Raw genomic sequence first — 17,631 nt, 5'->3', positions numbered from 1 at the left:
ACCAAGCACAATACAGACATCACAGAAATTATTTTTCAAGCTGTGCCTGTATTCAGGATGCATTTTACAAGCCTAGGTGTAAGCAAACTGATTACGTATTTATCCTGCTTCTCAGCTGTCTTTTGTTCTATTCAGCGAAAGGGATGGGGAGGGACAGAGGGGGGGTGGTTTCCCAGGGTGGGGGTTTCTGTCTAAAATTGTTCATCGGAACACATGAGTGTACACTGGTCGTTGTCTGACATGCTTCAGAGTCATGGGTGTCAAATGTTTGCAATGTTTACTTTTAATAAACAGTTTCATATAAAAATATTTATAGCCCGCACCCTCTGAATAGTTCAGGGCAGGGATACAAGTCATATACATAATAAAAACCAAATACAATAATAATTTGTGCAATAAAAACAAAACAAATTCTCCATACTGTTTGAAACGGTCCAAAAACAGTAAGGCTGAATGTGCAGAATCACAAATGTCAAAGGCCTGATTGAATAACAGGATCTTCAGGGCTCACTTAAACATTTTTGGATCAGAAGTAAGTAATGCATTAGTGTGAGAGGCAGGGAATTCCAATGAAGGGGACCAGCTATTGAGAAGGCGTGCTTAACGTTTCTGCAACGCAGGCCAACTTAGGGGAGGGAACACCGAGAATATTTTGGTCTGTTGAGCGGAGAGTGCCAGTACATTGTAACAGTACTAGCATGTATTCCTGTGTAATAGGGATGTGCAGTCATTTGAAAAAAAAAAAGGGAAGTCTTAACGAAATTTCTGTTTTGTTTAATTTCCTTGGTTTCATTTTAAAAAATAATAAGGCGGTAGCTTTCAAACTGGTGCACAGGCTACACATGTGCATGTTTGTTGGCCTGTGCCCAGGGACAAAGCTATTTTATAACTTGCATGCACAAGTTATAAAATAGTCTGGCCGTGCGCACGAGTGCCAAATTTTAAGTGGGCATGCACGAGTGCACGCAAATGCCATGAAAATCGGGGGATTTTAAAAGGCATTTTCAGTTTTACCAGTTCGTCCCCAGTTGACCTAGTTAAGAAACAGGTCTTCCAACCCCCTCTGGTTTGATAGCCTTCACTCCCCCCCAGTTATCCCTGACTCTTAAAACCCCACCGATCTGCCTATTTACCTTTATTTTATAACTTATCCATAGCAGAAGTAACATTTCTTGGCAGGGGGCACTGGCGCGCACTGGAGCGGGTAAGTATTTACGCACACATCTCACCTTCACGCCCTGAAATGCATTGCCCCGCTCCTTTTTGAAAACGTCGGAGATATGCGCGCTGCGGCATTTATGTGCTTATCCGGGCGGCAATCTGCTCAGCATGCATGAGCCCAACATATTCACACATCCCCTAATAAATGCGCGCTTCAGGCTTTTAAAATCCACCTTTAAGGCGTTTATCATTGTCAAAAGAAAATGCTTCCTGGCCCCTCTTACCCTCTTGTTTCTTGAACAAGGCTGCTGCCATGTTGTACAGCAAAAATTTGTAATACTAGCCTTGGTCTGCTGGTGCCGTTTATAATAGCTGCATCGGAGGAGCAGAGGCGACCAAGGATCACTCCTGCTCCGTTAAGAGATTTTCAAGAAACTAGAGAGTGTAAGAGGGCGTGTATGTGTGTGTGTGTTGTGGGGGGAGAGGGGGAAGGTTGGCTGCAGACCAGATATTTTTTATTTTATTTTCTTTAATTTCATGTGCTTATCTTATTTAAATGCATAAAAGAAACAAAAGAGAAAATGAAAAAAGAAAGAACAAAATGAAAAACAAAGTAAAAGAAATGTCTGTGTGCACACCCTACTGTGCAAACATCTTTGCCTGCATATCAGTGATATTTTCAGACCTAGTCAAGACCTGGATAATCACTGCTCAGCTGAACGTCTACTTAACCTATCAGAAATTGCTCATCTTCTTCCACCAAACTCACCTAAAATCTTTGGGGTTGGGAATGAACCCAGATCTTTTTAAAATGAATGTGAAAAGTTTCAGGTTACATCTTTAGACAGCAATTTTCAAAAGTATTGGCCTGGTTAGATAAGTATTTATCTGAGTAAAATGGCCTGACTGGAAATTATCCTCCTCAGAGGCATGCTAAAGGGGGTGTGAGGGGGATGGTCTGCCCCAGGTGGCAAAAGCGGGAGGGGTGCCATTGGGGCGAATTGGACTAACGGGGCTTCGGGCATGCCCCGGTGGGCCAGTCAGGTAGTTGTGGGGCTAACTTGTGCCAGACCGCACGAGGAAAGGAAGAAGCTGCTGTGGGCTGGGCTATGGAAAAGAAGGAGATCCCTATCAGTCGGGCCGCGGAAAAGAAAGAGACCCCTGTGAGCCGGGCCATGGAAAAGAAAGAGGCCCCTGTTGGCCAGGCTGCGCAGCTGAAGAGAAGAGGCCCCTGTCGGCCGGGCCGTGCGGCTGAAGAGAAGAGGCCCCTGTCATTTGGATTGCCCAGCCTGCACTTGTTTGCCTCACGGCCCAGCCAACAGGGGCCTCTTCCTTTCAACCGCACGGCCCGGCTGTCAGCGGCCCCTTTTCTTCAGCCACGCAACTGAAGCGATGAGACACCTGTCACAGGCCAATGCAATACAGAGATCCAGCCCCTGCAAGAAGATGGCAGCGGCGGAGACACACCCACAGGGGTCCTAGGCCCTTCGGGGAAGAAAAGACTGGCGACAGTTGGAATTATGATGTACCCCCAGGGATCACAGCCCCAGCAAGCAGAAAAAAGATAGCAGTGGCACAGATTTATGACGCGCCTGCGCTGATCCCAGGCCCCCGGGCAAGAAGATGACAGCAGCAACAGCTAGACATGCCTGTGGGGATCCCGGGCCGGCGCTGGATTTTGATGTGCCTGTGGGGATCCTACATCCCGCGGACAGGAAGGAAGAAGAGACCTGGTGTGTGGGATTTAAGGGAAAGGGGCAGGTGAGTGAGAGGGAATGAAAGGGAAAGGATTGCATGAAAAGAGTGGAGAGAAGAGGGAGGGAAGGAAGGAGGAAAGGAGTGTTTGAGAAAAGGGAGAGAAGGAAAGCAAAGGGGCCTTAGAGAGTGAGAGGATGAAAGGGAAAAGAATTGGGTGCGTGAGAAGGAAGGGAAAGTGGAGAGTGTGAGCATGTGTGTGTATGAGAGCATGTGGAGAATACGCACATGAGTGAGCTTGTGTGAGCGAGCTTATATGAGTGAGTGTGTGTGTGAGAGTGTGATCAAGCTTGGGTGTGAAAGAGCATGTGAGTGTGTGTGTGAGCATATGGGAATGTGAACGAGTGTGTCAGAGCGTGTGAGAGTGCGTGTGTGTGTGACAGCAAGTGTAAATGTGAGTGAACTTGTATGTGAGAATGAGCATATGTATGTTAGAAAGTGTGTGTGTATATGAGAAAAAAAATGGACAAAGTTGTGTGTAGTGCTCACCCTTCCCCGTCTAATCCAGGACAATTTCAGGGTAACTTGAAATCAAAGCTCTCAGTTATGGAAAGCTGGAAATGTTTTTATTCTTCTTAATTTTAATTATTTTTGGATGTTATTTGATGTGTCTGATGTTTTGACATGTTATTGGTGTTTGGGACCTTTTAAAATGTAATGAATTAATATGAAATTAATTTTAGAATGTTATTCTGTTCATCAGCTGTCTTGAAATATGTTTTTTATTAGTATGGTTTTATTATTATGACTGATGTTTTATATTTCCTGATTTTATTGTTTTATGAGGAATAGTGATATTTCTGTTTTTCCATTGTTGCACTGCATACAGAGTCTGGATTTTTGCAATTTCCAATTCAGTTTTTGTCTGTATATTTGTATTTTTACTTTATGGTCACTTTATTCTGTATTTGGTAAATGTCTGTGTTCTAATGTGTGATGGAAGTGTTGTATCCCGCAATTGTGTAATTTATATTTAGGGATCTATAACCTGTTTTGTTCTGTTTTCTTATTAGGGGATGTATTGATTTTTTAGGACCTGGTGTAATATTTGAATTGTTACATTATCATGGGTAGAGTTCTTACTTTTTGAGTGCTGGATGTTAGTGCAATTTTGGTAAGGGAGGATTACTATATTATAATTGTAATTCAGTTTATTCATGGCTTTCTTGAGGTCTAATCCCAAACCAAACACATTTTTACAATAGGCGTAATACAATATGGGCTCCAAGTGTCTTTTCTGCATCATCTCCTCACTGGCATCACAGCAGTGCCATGTTGTTGTAAGTGATATTTTTACATCAGAAGACTGTACTTGTCCTTTTTCATGTAAATCTGCTGTTGCTATGCATAATTTTTAATTGTGTCTGGTGAGAGCTTGGAATAGGGCAGACAAGGCTGTAAAGATCACCAAGCACCTAATATTCTTGCATCGGCCATATGGATAGACCCTCGCCAATCGTCCATCTCCCACTTTCCCAGGGTGCAAATGCTGGGGAATGGTGGGATGTAGATGGTAGGCGTAAGAAGGGTGGTAGGATTGCCAGCTTCTTAGAAATATTCCTGACACTCTTACCTGCTGCACCTCTGGGAACTCTCATCCCTGCCTGTGCACTTCCCCACCATTTAAAATCATCGAGAGGACCAGACTCCAAGGGGGGCATCACCTCCTTGCTATCTCAGTGGGGGGGAGAGCCATCTCTTCCATCACCTCAGGCAGCAGATTGCCTTGAGCCACCCCTAGTTGTACCTAAAGGGCTGCATGGCCAAAAGATGCTTTTGGGCTCACTAGCTGTGTGGCAAGGAGGCTGTTGTGTCAGTGGAGCCACACGGCTGAAGAAAGAAGGCTGAAGTTCCTTGGAAAGAGAGAGAGTCAGTATGTGTATGAGTAAATAGAATGTAAGACAGAATGTGTACGCATGTGTGAGAGACGTTGCACAGGCCCAAGGAGCGGGTTTCTGTTATTGGCATGTTCCAGGGAGAGAGCGAGCAAGTGTTTGTGTGTGTGTGTGAGAGAGAGCATATGTGTAAGCAAATAGCATGTAAGAGAGCATGTGGGTGAACATGTGTAGAAACATATGTGCATGTGAGCAAATAGCATGTAAGACTACATGGGTATGTGAGAAAGAAGCTATGCAGGCCTGACGAAGCCTCTGTTTGTAATGTTCTGGGGAGAGAGAGAGAGTGTGCATGAAAGAGAATGTGTGTGCATGTATGTGTGTGAGAGAGAAAGCATCTGAGAGAGAACATGTGTATGAGGATGTGTGAGTAAGCAAGTATGTGTGTGTGTGTGTGTGTGTGTGTGTTGGAGAATATGAGTGTGTGAGAGAGAGTGGAGAAAGTTGTACCACTCCCTCCCCCAAACTAATCCATGACAATCTCAGGATGAGGATGACTTTAAATCAAAAGTTCCCAGGTATGGAGAGAAGGGGATTTTTTTTAATCCTTATTAGTTTTAATAACTGGGTGTTATTTGTCTTCTGTTTTTAAATATTTTATTTATTTGGTTTATATTCTGCTTTTAAGGGTATTTGGAAATAATTAAAAAAATAATTATTGGGTATTCCTTTCATCAGCTGTTTTGAATATTTATTCTTTTTATCATTATGGTTTTACCATTATGATTGATGGTTCATATATATATTTTTTTTTTTATTAAACGTTTTTTATATACCGACAACCGTTTGCACATCGTATCGGTGTACATTTAACTCAAAAAAGGTAGGCAGAGCCTTTACATGGAACATTAACTATAAAATTAAAAATTAAAAAGGTATATCTTGATTTTAGGGCCTGGTGCAATATTTGAAGTGTTGCCTTTTCATACGTAGGGTTGTTACTGTTTGAGTGCTGGCAGTTGGTGTGCTTTTCATATGGGAGGTTTACTATATTGTAATTAAGTTTACCTACAGCTTTCTGAGGGCCGACATGCCTTACAATCGTCTCAATACCAGGTGTCTTTTTTGCAGAGTTTTCTGGTTGGTATCACAGTAGTGCATGTAAATAATATACATGTTTTAAGTGATATTTTTACCTTAGAACACTGAATATTCTTTTTTATGTAAAATATGTTACTATAAAGGCATATTTTTCATTTATTTATGGGAAAGGTAAGACCAGAAGTGTGTGCAAGGTTGTAAGTTTCACCTATGACATTTAATACCCTTGCACCAGCTCTGGCTGCACTGGCTCCACAAGAGAAAGCAGGATTCCATCTGGAGCTGTGCTACTTTGGGTTAGTGGCTCTCCCCAGTCTCGGCCAGGGCTTAATTTTCTATTTTTATAAACCCAGGGTACAGTAGGGGGTCACTTCTTGTCCCCTCCCCCCTAGAGTCAGTAGGCAGAGCAGAGCCTGGGGAACCATAAAAGCAGCAGACTGTGTAGCCTGCGGTCATTGTGAATGCACTAGAGTGGTGGGAGGGTTGCGGAGAAGTGGAGGCAAGCTACAGGCTCAGGTCAGAAGGGGGTAAGCCAGGAGGAAGTGCCTGTGCAGTGTCGGGGAGACTTCTATCTGAGGTGACTGCACTGAGCTCTGAGAGAAGCAGCTGGACCTGGAACCAGAGAGTCTCTTAGAGAATGAGATTGGGAAAGGGAGGGGGCTACTGCAGAATGGGGAAGGGCTGGCAGCAAGCAAGAACTTTACACCATGATGCAGCAGTGCTGGACTGGGGATACTCACTGTGTGAGCACATAAGCAGCAGCACAACAGTAACCTGTCAGAAAGAGTGTTTGTGTGTCTGTGTCAGAGAGAGTGAGGGAGACACACACACACCCATACACACTATCTGTGTGAGTGTGTGTGTGGGTATCTTTCTCTCTGACACAGATACACACATACATTCTCTCAGTGAGTGGGTGTGTCTGAGAAAGAGTATGTGTCTTTGTGGCTGTTAGTGTGTATGTGCCAATAAAGCTCCTGCAATCTAAAACATCTGTTTGTGACTGAGTGTGTGTGTGTCTGACACTGGCTGGCATTACTTGCAACTGGTTCAAAAGCCAGACCAGGTATCTAGAATATATCTCTATAAGAGATATAAGCAGATATGTAGGGGGCCCAACCAATTTGCATGGATGGAATGGGGGGTTGCAGCTCTGCTCACCCATGGTCTCTAGAATGTGTTCATGTTACGACTATGGCTGCTGTGCAGCCTCCTCACCACCAGAAGTCCCTCATGAGCACGCTCTCTTGGCTGGCCCAGTCTGTCCTACCTATCTGCTCCATGACCTGGACTTCCTACTTAACCCCGCCTAGCCAATGCCTCAGTGCTTCGGCATCGAGTTCCCTTGGGCTCCCTGCTCTAGCCTCCTGTTTCCTTCTGTGTGCCTTCGGGCCTTCTGTCCTGCCTTGCTGCCTTCGGGCTTTGTATCCTGGCTCCTTGCCTTGCTGCCTTCGGGCTTTGTGTCCTGGTTCCCTGCCTTGCTGCCTTCGGGCTTCCTGTCCTGCCTCCTTGCCTTGCTGCCTTCAGGCGTTTGTGTTTCCTGTTCTGTGTAAGTCTTGTCTTGGTTTTGTCTAGTCCAGTCATTGTCTGTCCTGCTCTCTTAGTTCTCTCATTCCAGTTCACACATACCTACAGTCAGTGTCACACTTACCTGCACGCTATCCTGAGTCTTGCGGGAGGCCACTGCTGCTCTGACTTCGTGCGGCCTGGAGGCCGCCCCAAAGCCTGCCTGCTTCTCTTTTGCTCCTGCACGAAGATGCCGCTGTCCAGGGTCCTGTTTCTCTTCAGGGCCTTCCTCTAGGTGCCAGCGCGTGCCTCTTCTTGGTATTTAAAGGGCCAGTAGCAGGACGTGCTCCTGGCCCCACCGGAATCCAGCTCCACCTAGTTTCCTGCTTCAGCCCTATAAAAGGGCCTTTCTTCAGTTCTTCCGGGCCTTTGGATTGGGTTCCACAGTCGTTTGTGTCGTCTGACCGGTCCAGGTCCTCCATGGTCTTCTCTTGTTTTGGCGGCTTTGTCTTCTTGTTCCCGATGCCCTTCGTCCAGGTCTCCAGTCGTCTTCTTGTTCCCGATGTCCTTCGTCCAGGTCTCCAGTCGTCTTCTTGTTCCTGATATTCTTCGTCCAGGTCTCTGATACCGGAACATGACATCAAATACACAACTGTCTTCATGTTCCTGATGTCCTTCGTCCAGGACTTCAGTCATCTTCATGTTCTTGATGTCCTTCGTCCGGGCCTCCAGATGTCTTCAGATTCTTGATATCCTTTGTCCGTGTCTTCAGGTGTCTTCATGTTCCTGATGTTCTTTGTTCATACCTCCTGATGTCTGATGATGCCTTTGTCTTCGCCTTTGCCTCCATGCCTTGGTTCCCTGATGTCCACTTTCCTGGCGTGCCATTGTCATGGTCCACGACCAGTCCCACGGGTGGGCTGTGTAGGGCGCCTCACAGTACAAAGGCCATCCTCATCTCCGCACTGCAACCCTCCAGATGACTTCTGCTTCAGTCCTAAGTTAATCCTTGAGAATCGAATCCTTTGCTTGAATCTTGTCCCGGTCTTCGGAGCCTATTGCAATTCGCGTCCATCCATGTCAAGACTCTGTTCGATCCTGCTCTGTGCCAGCATGGTCCGCGACCAGTCCTGCGGGGGACTGTGTAGGGCGCACCCCGGTGCAGGCCTCTTCAGTATCTTCTTCAGTATCAGCTTCCATTATCTCTCCTAAAGTCTGCTATGAGCCCAGCGTGGTCCGCGACCAGTCCAGAGGGTGGACTGTGTAGGGCGCGCTGCATAGCTGTTATCATTCGGAGTTAACAGTCTGCATGGAGTAGCAATCTGTTATAGTTAGGGATAGTTGTGGGTGGATCCTTGGGCCGGTGGCAGATGACCACGCCCCCGGGGGAAGATCCAGAGAGGGACCACTGGTCAGGCTCAGAGTTTGGAGACAGACACACACTAGTTCTTTTATTAAACAATATATTGAACTACCAGAGATGGCAGTAGTGAGCTGGAAAGCCTGGCTGGGCTGTAGTCCCTCAGATACTGGAACAGCGATCCCTGGAGGCTGAGCTGTAGCGAAACTGAGATATAGTGAGTAGGCAGGGTATGCAGATGGTAACACTCACACAATGTCCCAATGAAGCCCAGGAGCTGAAATGTATAGCCCTCGAGGAGAGAGTACCTGGTTCCAGGGAAAGCTCAGAGAGAATGATGTTAACTCACTGATGTAGCTGATATAGTTGGTAGTGATGACTTCCAGGCAGAAGAGTATATGAAGCAAGTCTGGGAACAAGGGCCCTCGAGGAGCGAGTACCAGTTCCAGACTGTCACCTGAAAAACAATGGAGAGAACAAGGCCCCCGAGGAGCGGGTACCTCTGGTACGTCTGAGGAGGCAGAGTTGCTTAGAAAGACAAAGCGAGTCCGTTGTCAATCCTTGCTAACTCGATGTGTTAGCAAATACTGAGACCTTAAATATCCGTCGCGGGTAACATCATGTTCGGGGGACGCCCCCGAGGTTCGTGCCATTGCCGGTACTTCAGTCGGGGCCATGCGGCATGCGCCCCTAGGCCTCCAGGAACATGGCGGATAGCAGCATCGAGCCGGTCCGGGAACGCCCAAAGACTTGCGGCAGAAGAACGCCGTGGCAGCCAATCTTCCCACGGTAGGAGAGGGAGGCGCCAGAGAGGTAAGGAGGGCAGAGAGAGAGAGAGCATCGGGCACCGACGGACACAACAGTCGCAGTCTCGACCCAGTACTTTGACCTCCTTGCCTTTGTCTACAGTGTCCTCGTTTCAGTCCTCGTCTAAGTCTTCTGCGATCTAAGGACTCCATCTGCCCTCGTCCTTTGTCCGGCCTGCTGCCTCTTCCCGTACCCAGCGGCAGGTCCGAAAGGGCTTGGAACAGTCGGAGGACTGTTCACCGATCAACATTGCGTTGTTGGTCATCCTGGGGCGTGCAGGTCCAGTAGAGGGTCAGACCTTGTATCCTTGTCTCCGCTTCAGCCTTGTCCTGCTCTTCATTACCCATGCTCGCACCGATTCACCTCCCGCGGTGTGTCTTGGGGCTCCTCCCTGAGTCATGCCGTGGCCCAAGGGCTCACAACACAAGCTTCAGAAACGACCACGCCTCCGCACTTGTAATAGTAGCCAAAGGTCCCAAGCCCTTGGTTTGTAACAGCTGCCGGAGATCGCGCTCGTAACAGTTCAACTTCTCAGTTATTTAGGAAAGATTACGTTTATTTTAGAGATATTTTGGCTCAATTCTGCTGGGTTTCAGTGTTGACTTAGTGTGCTTTTGGAAACTATTAATACACGTGCTGCAGGGAAAATGCATGAAGGCATCAGATATCCCATGGGCCAGTTTAGAAAAAAATCCCCCAAGCCAATATTTTCCTGCAATCCGCCCCTGGGTGCCATTGCTGCCGGCAGGAAGGGCCTGTGGTGGTGTGGAGCAGTGACGTGGCAGGGGAAACCCCGCCAGCAAAAAGCAAGGAGCTGCAGTGGTAGAGGCCAGCAGCACTGCCGGTATTTCCTGGAGCCTGCACGGTGGCAAAGAACAGGCCCAGCATTGCTGCCGGTGGCTGAAGAACAGAGCCAGCATTGCCACCGATGGCCAGAGAAGGGAGAGACTGGCCCTGTGAGAGTAAGTGCCAGTGTATGAGTGTGTGTGTGTGTGTGTGTGTATGAGGGTGTGTGTGTGTGTGTGTATGAGGGTGTGTGTGTGGGTATGAGAGGATACCTGTGTTTGTATGAGACGGCAAGTGTATAGAAGAGAGAGTGTGAGTGTGTGTGTGCCTATGGGTGCCTGTGTGCAGGGGTAGGGATGAGAGAGAGAAAGCATGTGCATGTGTGCGTGGGTGAGACAGGAATCCTGTGTGAGAGATAAAGAGGAAGTGTGTATGTGTGAGAGAGTGGAGGAAACGTTTACGTCTTTCTCTTTCATACACACACACACACACACACACACACACACAAGCTCCCTCTGTCTCTCACCAAGTGTGTATATGAGAGATAGAGGGAGCATATTTTGTTTGTGATCTGTGTGTGTGTACCCCCAGTTCATGAAAATCTCAAGGTGACAGGTATGGAGAGTGGGGAATTTTTAAAATCCTTATTAGTTTTAATTACTGGGTATTATTTGATGTCTGCTGTGTTGAAATATTTTATTGATGTTTAGGACATTTTAAAAAATTTGTACAGGAGCTTCTAATTATTACATATTATTCTATTCATAAGCTGTTTTGAAATGTATATTTTTTAGTATGGTTTTAATATTATGAATGATTTATATTCCTTGATTGAATTGTTTTGAGGAATAGTGATTTCTGCTTTTCCATTGTTGCACTGCATACAGAATCTGGTTTGTGGTTTCCAGTTCAGTTTTTGTCTGCATGTGTGCGTGTGAGAGAGATAGAGATAGAGGAAGCGCGCGCGTGCGTATGTGTATGTGTCTCTGTGTGTGTGTGTATGTATGTGTGTGTGTTAGCTTGTGAGAGAGAGACAGAGGAAGCATGTATGTGTGTGTGTGAGAAGTACAGAGAAAGTGTGAGTGTGTGTGCACGTGTATGCCACCAGTCTACAACAATCTTAAGAAGACAGATATGGACAGCGGGAGATTTTTAAAATCCTTATTAGTTTTAATTATTGGGTATTATTTGATGTATCTGTTGTTTTGAAATATTCTATCGATGTTTAGGAAATTTTAAAATTATATATTAGGGGGTTGCCAAAGAATTATTCACTCCACATGCCAATACTCTAGGTACGTCTCTGATCCTGGCAGAAAGAATGCACAGGTTCCACTTTATGCATTCTTTAGCCGTAGGTTAGCTAAGGCATTCTTAAGCTTGTGTTTAGGTCAGGGAGGAAAGCCGTGCATGTGTATTCGATTTCCAAAAGTACATGCAATATTTCTACCCTCTGATGCCCACAGAAATATCAGATGCAAAGTACACAGACATTTTTAGTGCATGCAATTTGCACTTGCCAGTTTTCAAAGAGAAACAATGCAGGTGGATTCTCTTTGGAAATCTGCATACAGTAGGTACATTTAAAACTACCTTCCAGTTTGAAAATCGCCCCCTTAATCCGGAAAGCAGCACTGCCTGCTGCCCAATCACAAATTAGCTAAGCCGAAGCAGCCACCAATGTGCAGTTCTATTTTCGAACATTGCTATCTATCCCATTGTTGTGAGCTGCACCCTGGGCTGGCCTGTCAGAGAATAGCTCACATAGCACAAGCAGGGAATGAAAAGCTGGGGGATCAAGGAGGATGGAAACAAACCAATTCTGATACATGCAACCTAAAATTAAAAGGGCAATTCTGAAAGCACTATCTGCAGGTAAAAAAAAAAAATCCACATATTTTTCCACCGTGCATGTACTTTATGCTGCACTGAGTGGAGGCATTTCCTGGGGGGGGGGGGATGAGAGGTGTTTAGGTTGAAGAAGTATGTATGACAAATGTATGACAATAATTTTCCAGCAAAATTTCTACCAGTACAAAAGCCAGGTGTAAATGGCCTTGCACATTTTGTATTCATATACTTTCCTTTTGGAAATTAGTGCAAAGAGCACAGGATAGAAGTACACATGCATGTTACATCAGTGCAGGCAGTCTGAATATTGCCCCTACAATGACTAAAAGCAGCACAGACAGCGAGGTTGGTGGCTTCAGCCACTTCTTGTCTGTCTTAATGTATATATATACCTTCATCAGCACACTTCAAACAGCAGGAAAAAAAAAGATTTGCTATCACTTAATATTTATTTATTTCAAGTCTTTTATATCCCACTCATATTGCAAAAAATTCATGCAGAGTGGATCACAATAAAAGTGCACATAACATTTATCATTAAATAAAAAAACATTCTAAATAAAACAAACATAACATATCATCATATATCATAAAATCCATGCTGGCATAAGCACCAAGTTCACCAACTCAAGAGAAGACTGCTGTAAGCTACTTGACAAAAAATGCTTTAAGATGTTTATAGAAAAATAGTATATCAGAGGGAAAGTCAGACATTGTGTTCCTCAAATCAGAAAAAGCGCATGATTCCTTGTAGCCACAAGTTTAGTGGAAGTAGCTGAGGGAACTTTTAAGAAATTCTGAGACTGAGAATGCAGAGAGTGGCATGGATTATAAGAGGTTATCAGATCTGCCAAATAAGAGGAACCCTTCATACACAGATTTAAAACTTAAAACTAAAATTTTAAATTCCATCCTCTGCTTTACTGGCAACCAATGAAGCTCAAACAACAATGGATTTATATGACATCCCCATCTACGTCCATTTGTCACAAGACGGACACCCGAGTTTAATAATACCTGTAAAGCCCTGATTGTGGTGGAAGGCAAACCAACATACGAGTTACAATAATCTATGTTTGTAAGCACATATGCCTGAACTACAGTTCTAAAATCAATAAGATCCCAAATAGGCTTTAAATGGCGAAACGTGCATAATTTGAAATATCCCTTCCTGAAAACCTGAAGAAAGCCTTGAGTTGAATATAAATCCCAAACTGAAACTGTACAGAGTAGTTACCCAAAACGGAGAGAGATTCTAGAGGTGGCTCAGCCAAATAGATAGTATGACGCGAGAAGCATATAGCCTCTGTCTTATCAACATTTAACTAGAAATAATTTTCAGACATCCATTCATAAATAAGGGACAGACTGTGTGAAATGTGATTAATTGTTTGAGACAATTACATTAAAAGGGAAATAAAGCCCCATATCATCAGGGGAAATTCTAAAAGTAATAGATTGACGATCCAATAAATCATACAGTGGTCTCAGATAAATGTTAAAAAGTACTGAAGACAAAATAGAGTCCTGCGGAATTCCAGATGGCATCATAAACACCTTAGATGCATTTCCAGCAAAAGACACCAATTGTTCCCTGGACTCTAGAAATAATTTAAACTAGAAATAAACCAAACCTCCAATGCCAAGGCCCACCAAACACTTTAAAAGAATTGAGTGGGATACATTGTCAAAGGCAGATGGCTTGATCCAACTCCTGCAGCAGATAATTAGTAACAGAGATAAAGGGCATGGAATGGCTACACTGTGAGGAAAGGCTGAAGAAGTTAGGGCTGTTCAGCTTGGAGAAGGGATGGCTGAGGGGGGATATGATAGAAGTCAACAAAATCATGAAAGGACTTGAATGGGTAAATGTGTTATTAACTCTTTCGAATAATACAAGAACTAGGGGGCACTCCATGAAGTTAGCAAGTAGCACATTTAAAATAAATTGGAGAAAATTATTTTCTCTCAATGCACAATTAAGCTCTGGAATTCATTGTCAGAGGCTGTGGTTAAAGAAGTTAGTGTTACTGGGTTTAAAAAAGGATTGGATAAGTTCCTGGAGGAGAAGTCCATAAACTGCTATTAATCAATAGGGAACAGCCACTTCCTGTTGCCAGCATTAGTAGCATGGGATCTATTTAATCTTTGGGTACTTACCAAGTACATGTGACTTGGATTGGCCACTGGTGGAAACAGGATGCTGCTGGGCTTGATGACATATCTTATGTTCTTATGTTATGTTCTTAGAGAATTAAGATTTTTGTACTGTCCTTCTGTCGAAAGCCACACTGATACAGATGCAAAACCTTGTTATCCTTGAGAAAGTCTGCTAACTGAGAGTAAACAATGTTTTCTAGCAACTTTCCCAAAATAACAAGATTGGTGATAGGCGAACCACTCCGTGGGGTCTGAGAGCTAGAAGGAGCTGGAGATGCGGGCGTCTGGGGTGCAGGTGACTTGCCGCGGCAGCCAGCGAGGGGGGACCGAGACCCCCGGAGGAAGGAGAGAGGTGAGCAGGGCCCAGCAGTGGCCTTAGCACAGCCGGGGCACTCAACAGTCAAACCTTTAATGGTATTAAATAAAGCCTGAGGTCAATGAAGGGGCATGAAAAGATTTATGTCATTAGACTTCTTATTTTCAATGGGCTTCATTCAGATTCAAATATTAAGTCTTAGGAACATAACATAAGATGTGCCATAATGGGTCAGACCAAGGGTCCATCATGCCCAGTATCCTGTTTCCAACAGTGGCCAATCCAAGTCACAAGTACCTGGCAAGTACCCACACATTAGATAAATCAAAACTTACTAATAAGGGTCTTCTATCAATACCAACATTAAATCGGCAAGGCTTACCCAGGTGAGGGAGCGTGTGTTATCTGTTGCAGGAGCAAAGCTATGGAACTCCCTACCAGCGTCTTTGAGGTTATGTACAGACAAAAAACAATTCAAAACTGACCTTAAGACTTGATTATTTAAATGCGCTTTTACTGAATATGAAGTGTCAGCTTCGAACACCAAGTAATGAAACTAGTAGCGAGATGCGAACCAGTTAATCGAGCACTATGAATTGATAAGAGCGTTCCTTTTTATTGTTTGTCTGCTGTTTGTGGTTTTTGATAATTTTTTATTTTACTCTTAGATTTTAATTGATTTCACCTTGCTTTTATTGCTCTTAATAGCTAACTTATTTCATACTTTTAACAGAGTTAGCCTTTACTATTTTATAATGTATTGTATTTATTATATGTTTTGATCCATGTAAACCGTTGTGAAGGCACGTCTGATGTAACGGTATATAAATCCCAATAAACTAAACTATTGCTTATTAATTACCATAATAGCAGTTTATGGATTTTTCTTCTAGGAACTTATCCAAACCTTTTTTTAAACCCAGTTACACTAACTGCTGTAACCACATCCTCTGGCAATGAATTTCAGAGTTTAACTATGCTCTGAGTGAAAAATAAGTTTCTTTGATTTGTTTTAAATGAGCTATTTGCTAACTTCATGGCATGCCCCCTGGTCCAAACTACCTTCAAAACTGGATGGTCACGGCCCAAATCCCCATTTCTGGAATCAGGAGGACATCTCAAGCATGTCTCTTGTTCTCAGCTCTGGGATCTCTTTTCTCCTTCCCTCATCTCTAGATAGAGGTTCTCCTGTGGGGTTGTCAACAATTCCAGGTTCTAAAGGTCAGGTTGCTGCAGTTCTGCTCGTACACCCACTGCATGCAGGAACTTTGCATTGCATGCATGGAAATGCAATGGAATCATTGGGAGCTCTAATGCAGATTCCCTTAGGTGGGGAGCTGTAGAAGCAGGGAGAGACCTGTAAGGGTCTCAGCTTTCTCTAACAGTCAACCCAGTCAGATTCTCTTTTTTTTGGCCCAGTAATTCCTTCCGTATCTTTATTTTTTTTTAATTCCATTTCAGTTGCTGGGATTCTGGCATCATGCATGTTCAATCACAACTACCTGGGGATTGCTCCCCTATTTCAGTAGAGTTCTGTTCCTAATCTGGTCATTGCAGCAATGGTCGTGAAGCCATGAGAATCCTGTCTCATGAGCTCTAAATCCAGCCGTCACTCTTAGGAGCTATGAATGCACTTCCAGCCCAGGCTAACCCTGGATGCAGAAGGCCTGATCTGAAAATCAATCCAAGGATTCCGATTCTTAATTCAGGAAAGGTTTTCCATTGGAAAAAAAAAAAAACCAATCCTTGCTAAATAGACCTCTGGTTTTCCCCATGTTTCACATACTTTCCGCATTCCTTATCAAAAGAAAAATTTTTCCCCCATTCTCAACCCGAGGAAAAGATCTATATTAAATAAGGCCTGAAGAATTCAAGCAGCAAGACACTCAAATAACAGTAAGCTTTAGTCAACACATTCATAAATATTTCAGGGTGTATTCATACCCTAATCATAGCCCATTACACACTCTGGAAATTTGTCAAGAGGACCATAAACTCTCCAGTAACTGAACTTCCAGCCTCTGGTCACACAACCAGCTGAATTGGATTATTTGTCACTAGCTGAGTTTTTAAATTAAAATATAAAGAGCCAGATGAATTGAGCAATTTATCATAGACACAACATGAAAGAAAACCCTGGCCCCAAAGAAGGTAAAGAACGCCAATTAACAGGTGCACATCAAGCTTTTAATAATGAGTAATTCCAAGTGCTGTTTTTGAACTGCAGTAATTGTCCCTCTGCAAGAGAGAGAGAGAGGGGGAGAGGGAGGAAATGCCAGAAACATGTTGACTTACCTTTCCTCCTTATGTGCTCACTCTCTAAACTCTTTCATCGAATCCCTGGGGTTTCTGCCTCTGTAAGAATAGCATAGGTCATAGAGGCCAGTATCAGGAATGTGTAAAAATAATATTGGATTTATTTCTAAGATACAGCAAAGTTGCCTTCAAAGCAAAACCAATAACAGAAGTTTCAGTCAGATCCTTAAAAAAGAACAGGTAATCACCACACCCCACAGTACTAACTACATCAGCATTTAATCCAGACCTTTAGATCTTTTAAACCCAGAAAACCAGTTTACGAAAGCATTAGCAGTTTCAGTTTCTTCCAAATAATCTTTCCAGATGAAATGCTTGTACAGCTTCAAACAGTTTAGCATTATTTCCCCAATGATAGCTACCCCAGACCTGGTGAATGAATAGTAAGTACCTGCTTTCCTGCCCGACTGCGAAAGTAGGGTGTGTGGAACAGGACTCCCGCAGGATGCTAGGGTACTGGGGATGCCAGCACTCTCTCTTCCGGTTCCGCTGCTGTGGGCTGTCACTCCTGGGGGCCCGGCTGTGCTACCTCGGCTTCTGCGTCAGAGGCCTGCGTGATGAGGGAGGCGGTGCTCAGGGACACCTTAGTCTAGCCTAGTCTTAGTCTGGAAGTGGAGCAAAAGAAAGAGCTTCCCCAGACGGCTCTCGGTGCCTGTAAGTAACTAGCGCTTTGTAAG

The 17,631-nt window shown here is 44.3% G+C and overlaps 1 protein-coding gene across 3 annotated transcripts in view; it reads right to left on the bottom strand.

Moving 5' to 3' along the window:
* TMEM40 (transmembrane protein 40) overlaps nucleotides 1–17,631 on the bottom strand; it is a 58,271-nt gene extending 40,640 nt beyond the window's left edge. For 2 of the 3 annotated variants that reach the window (XR_003856597.1, XR_003856596.1), the window contains exons 1-2: nucleotides 17,346–17,631; nucleotides 16,934–16,993 (exon numbers count right to left, since the gene is read on the bottom strand). The gene's annotated coding sequence lies outside the window, so the exon portion shown is untranslated. The remainder of the gene's footprint in view (nucleotides 1–16,933; nucleotides 16,994–17,345) is intronic. The other variant, XM_029600871.1, reaches the window with a different exon arrangement.

The sequence above is a fragment of the Rhinatrema bivittatum genome, chromosome 4, assembly GCF_901001135.1.
Source record: "Rhinatrema bivittatum chromosome 4, aRhiBiv1.1, whole genome shotgun sequence".
In the NCBI taxonomy this organism is placed as follows: Eukaryota; Metazoa; Chordata; class Amphibia; order Gymnophiona; family Rhinatrematidae; genus Rhinatrema; species Rhinatrema bivittatum.
This window is presented reverse-complemented; position numbering and strand designations above follow the sequence as displayed.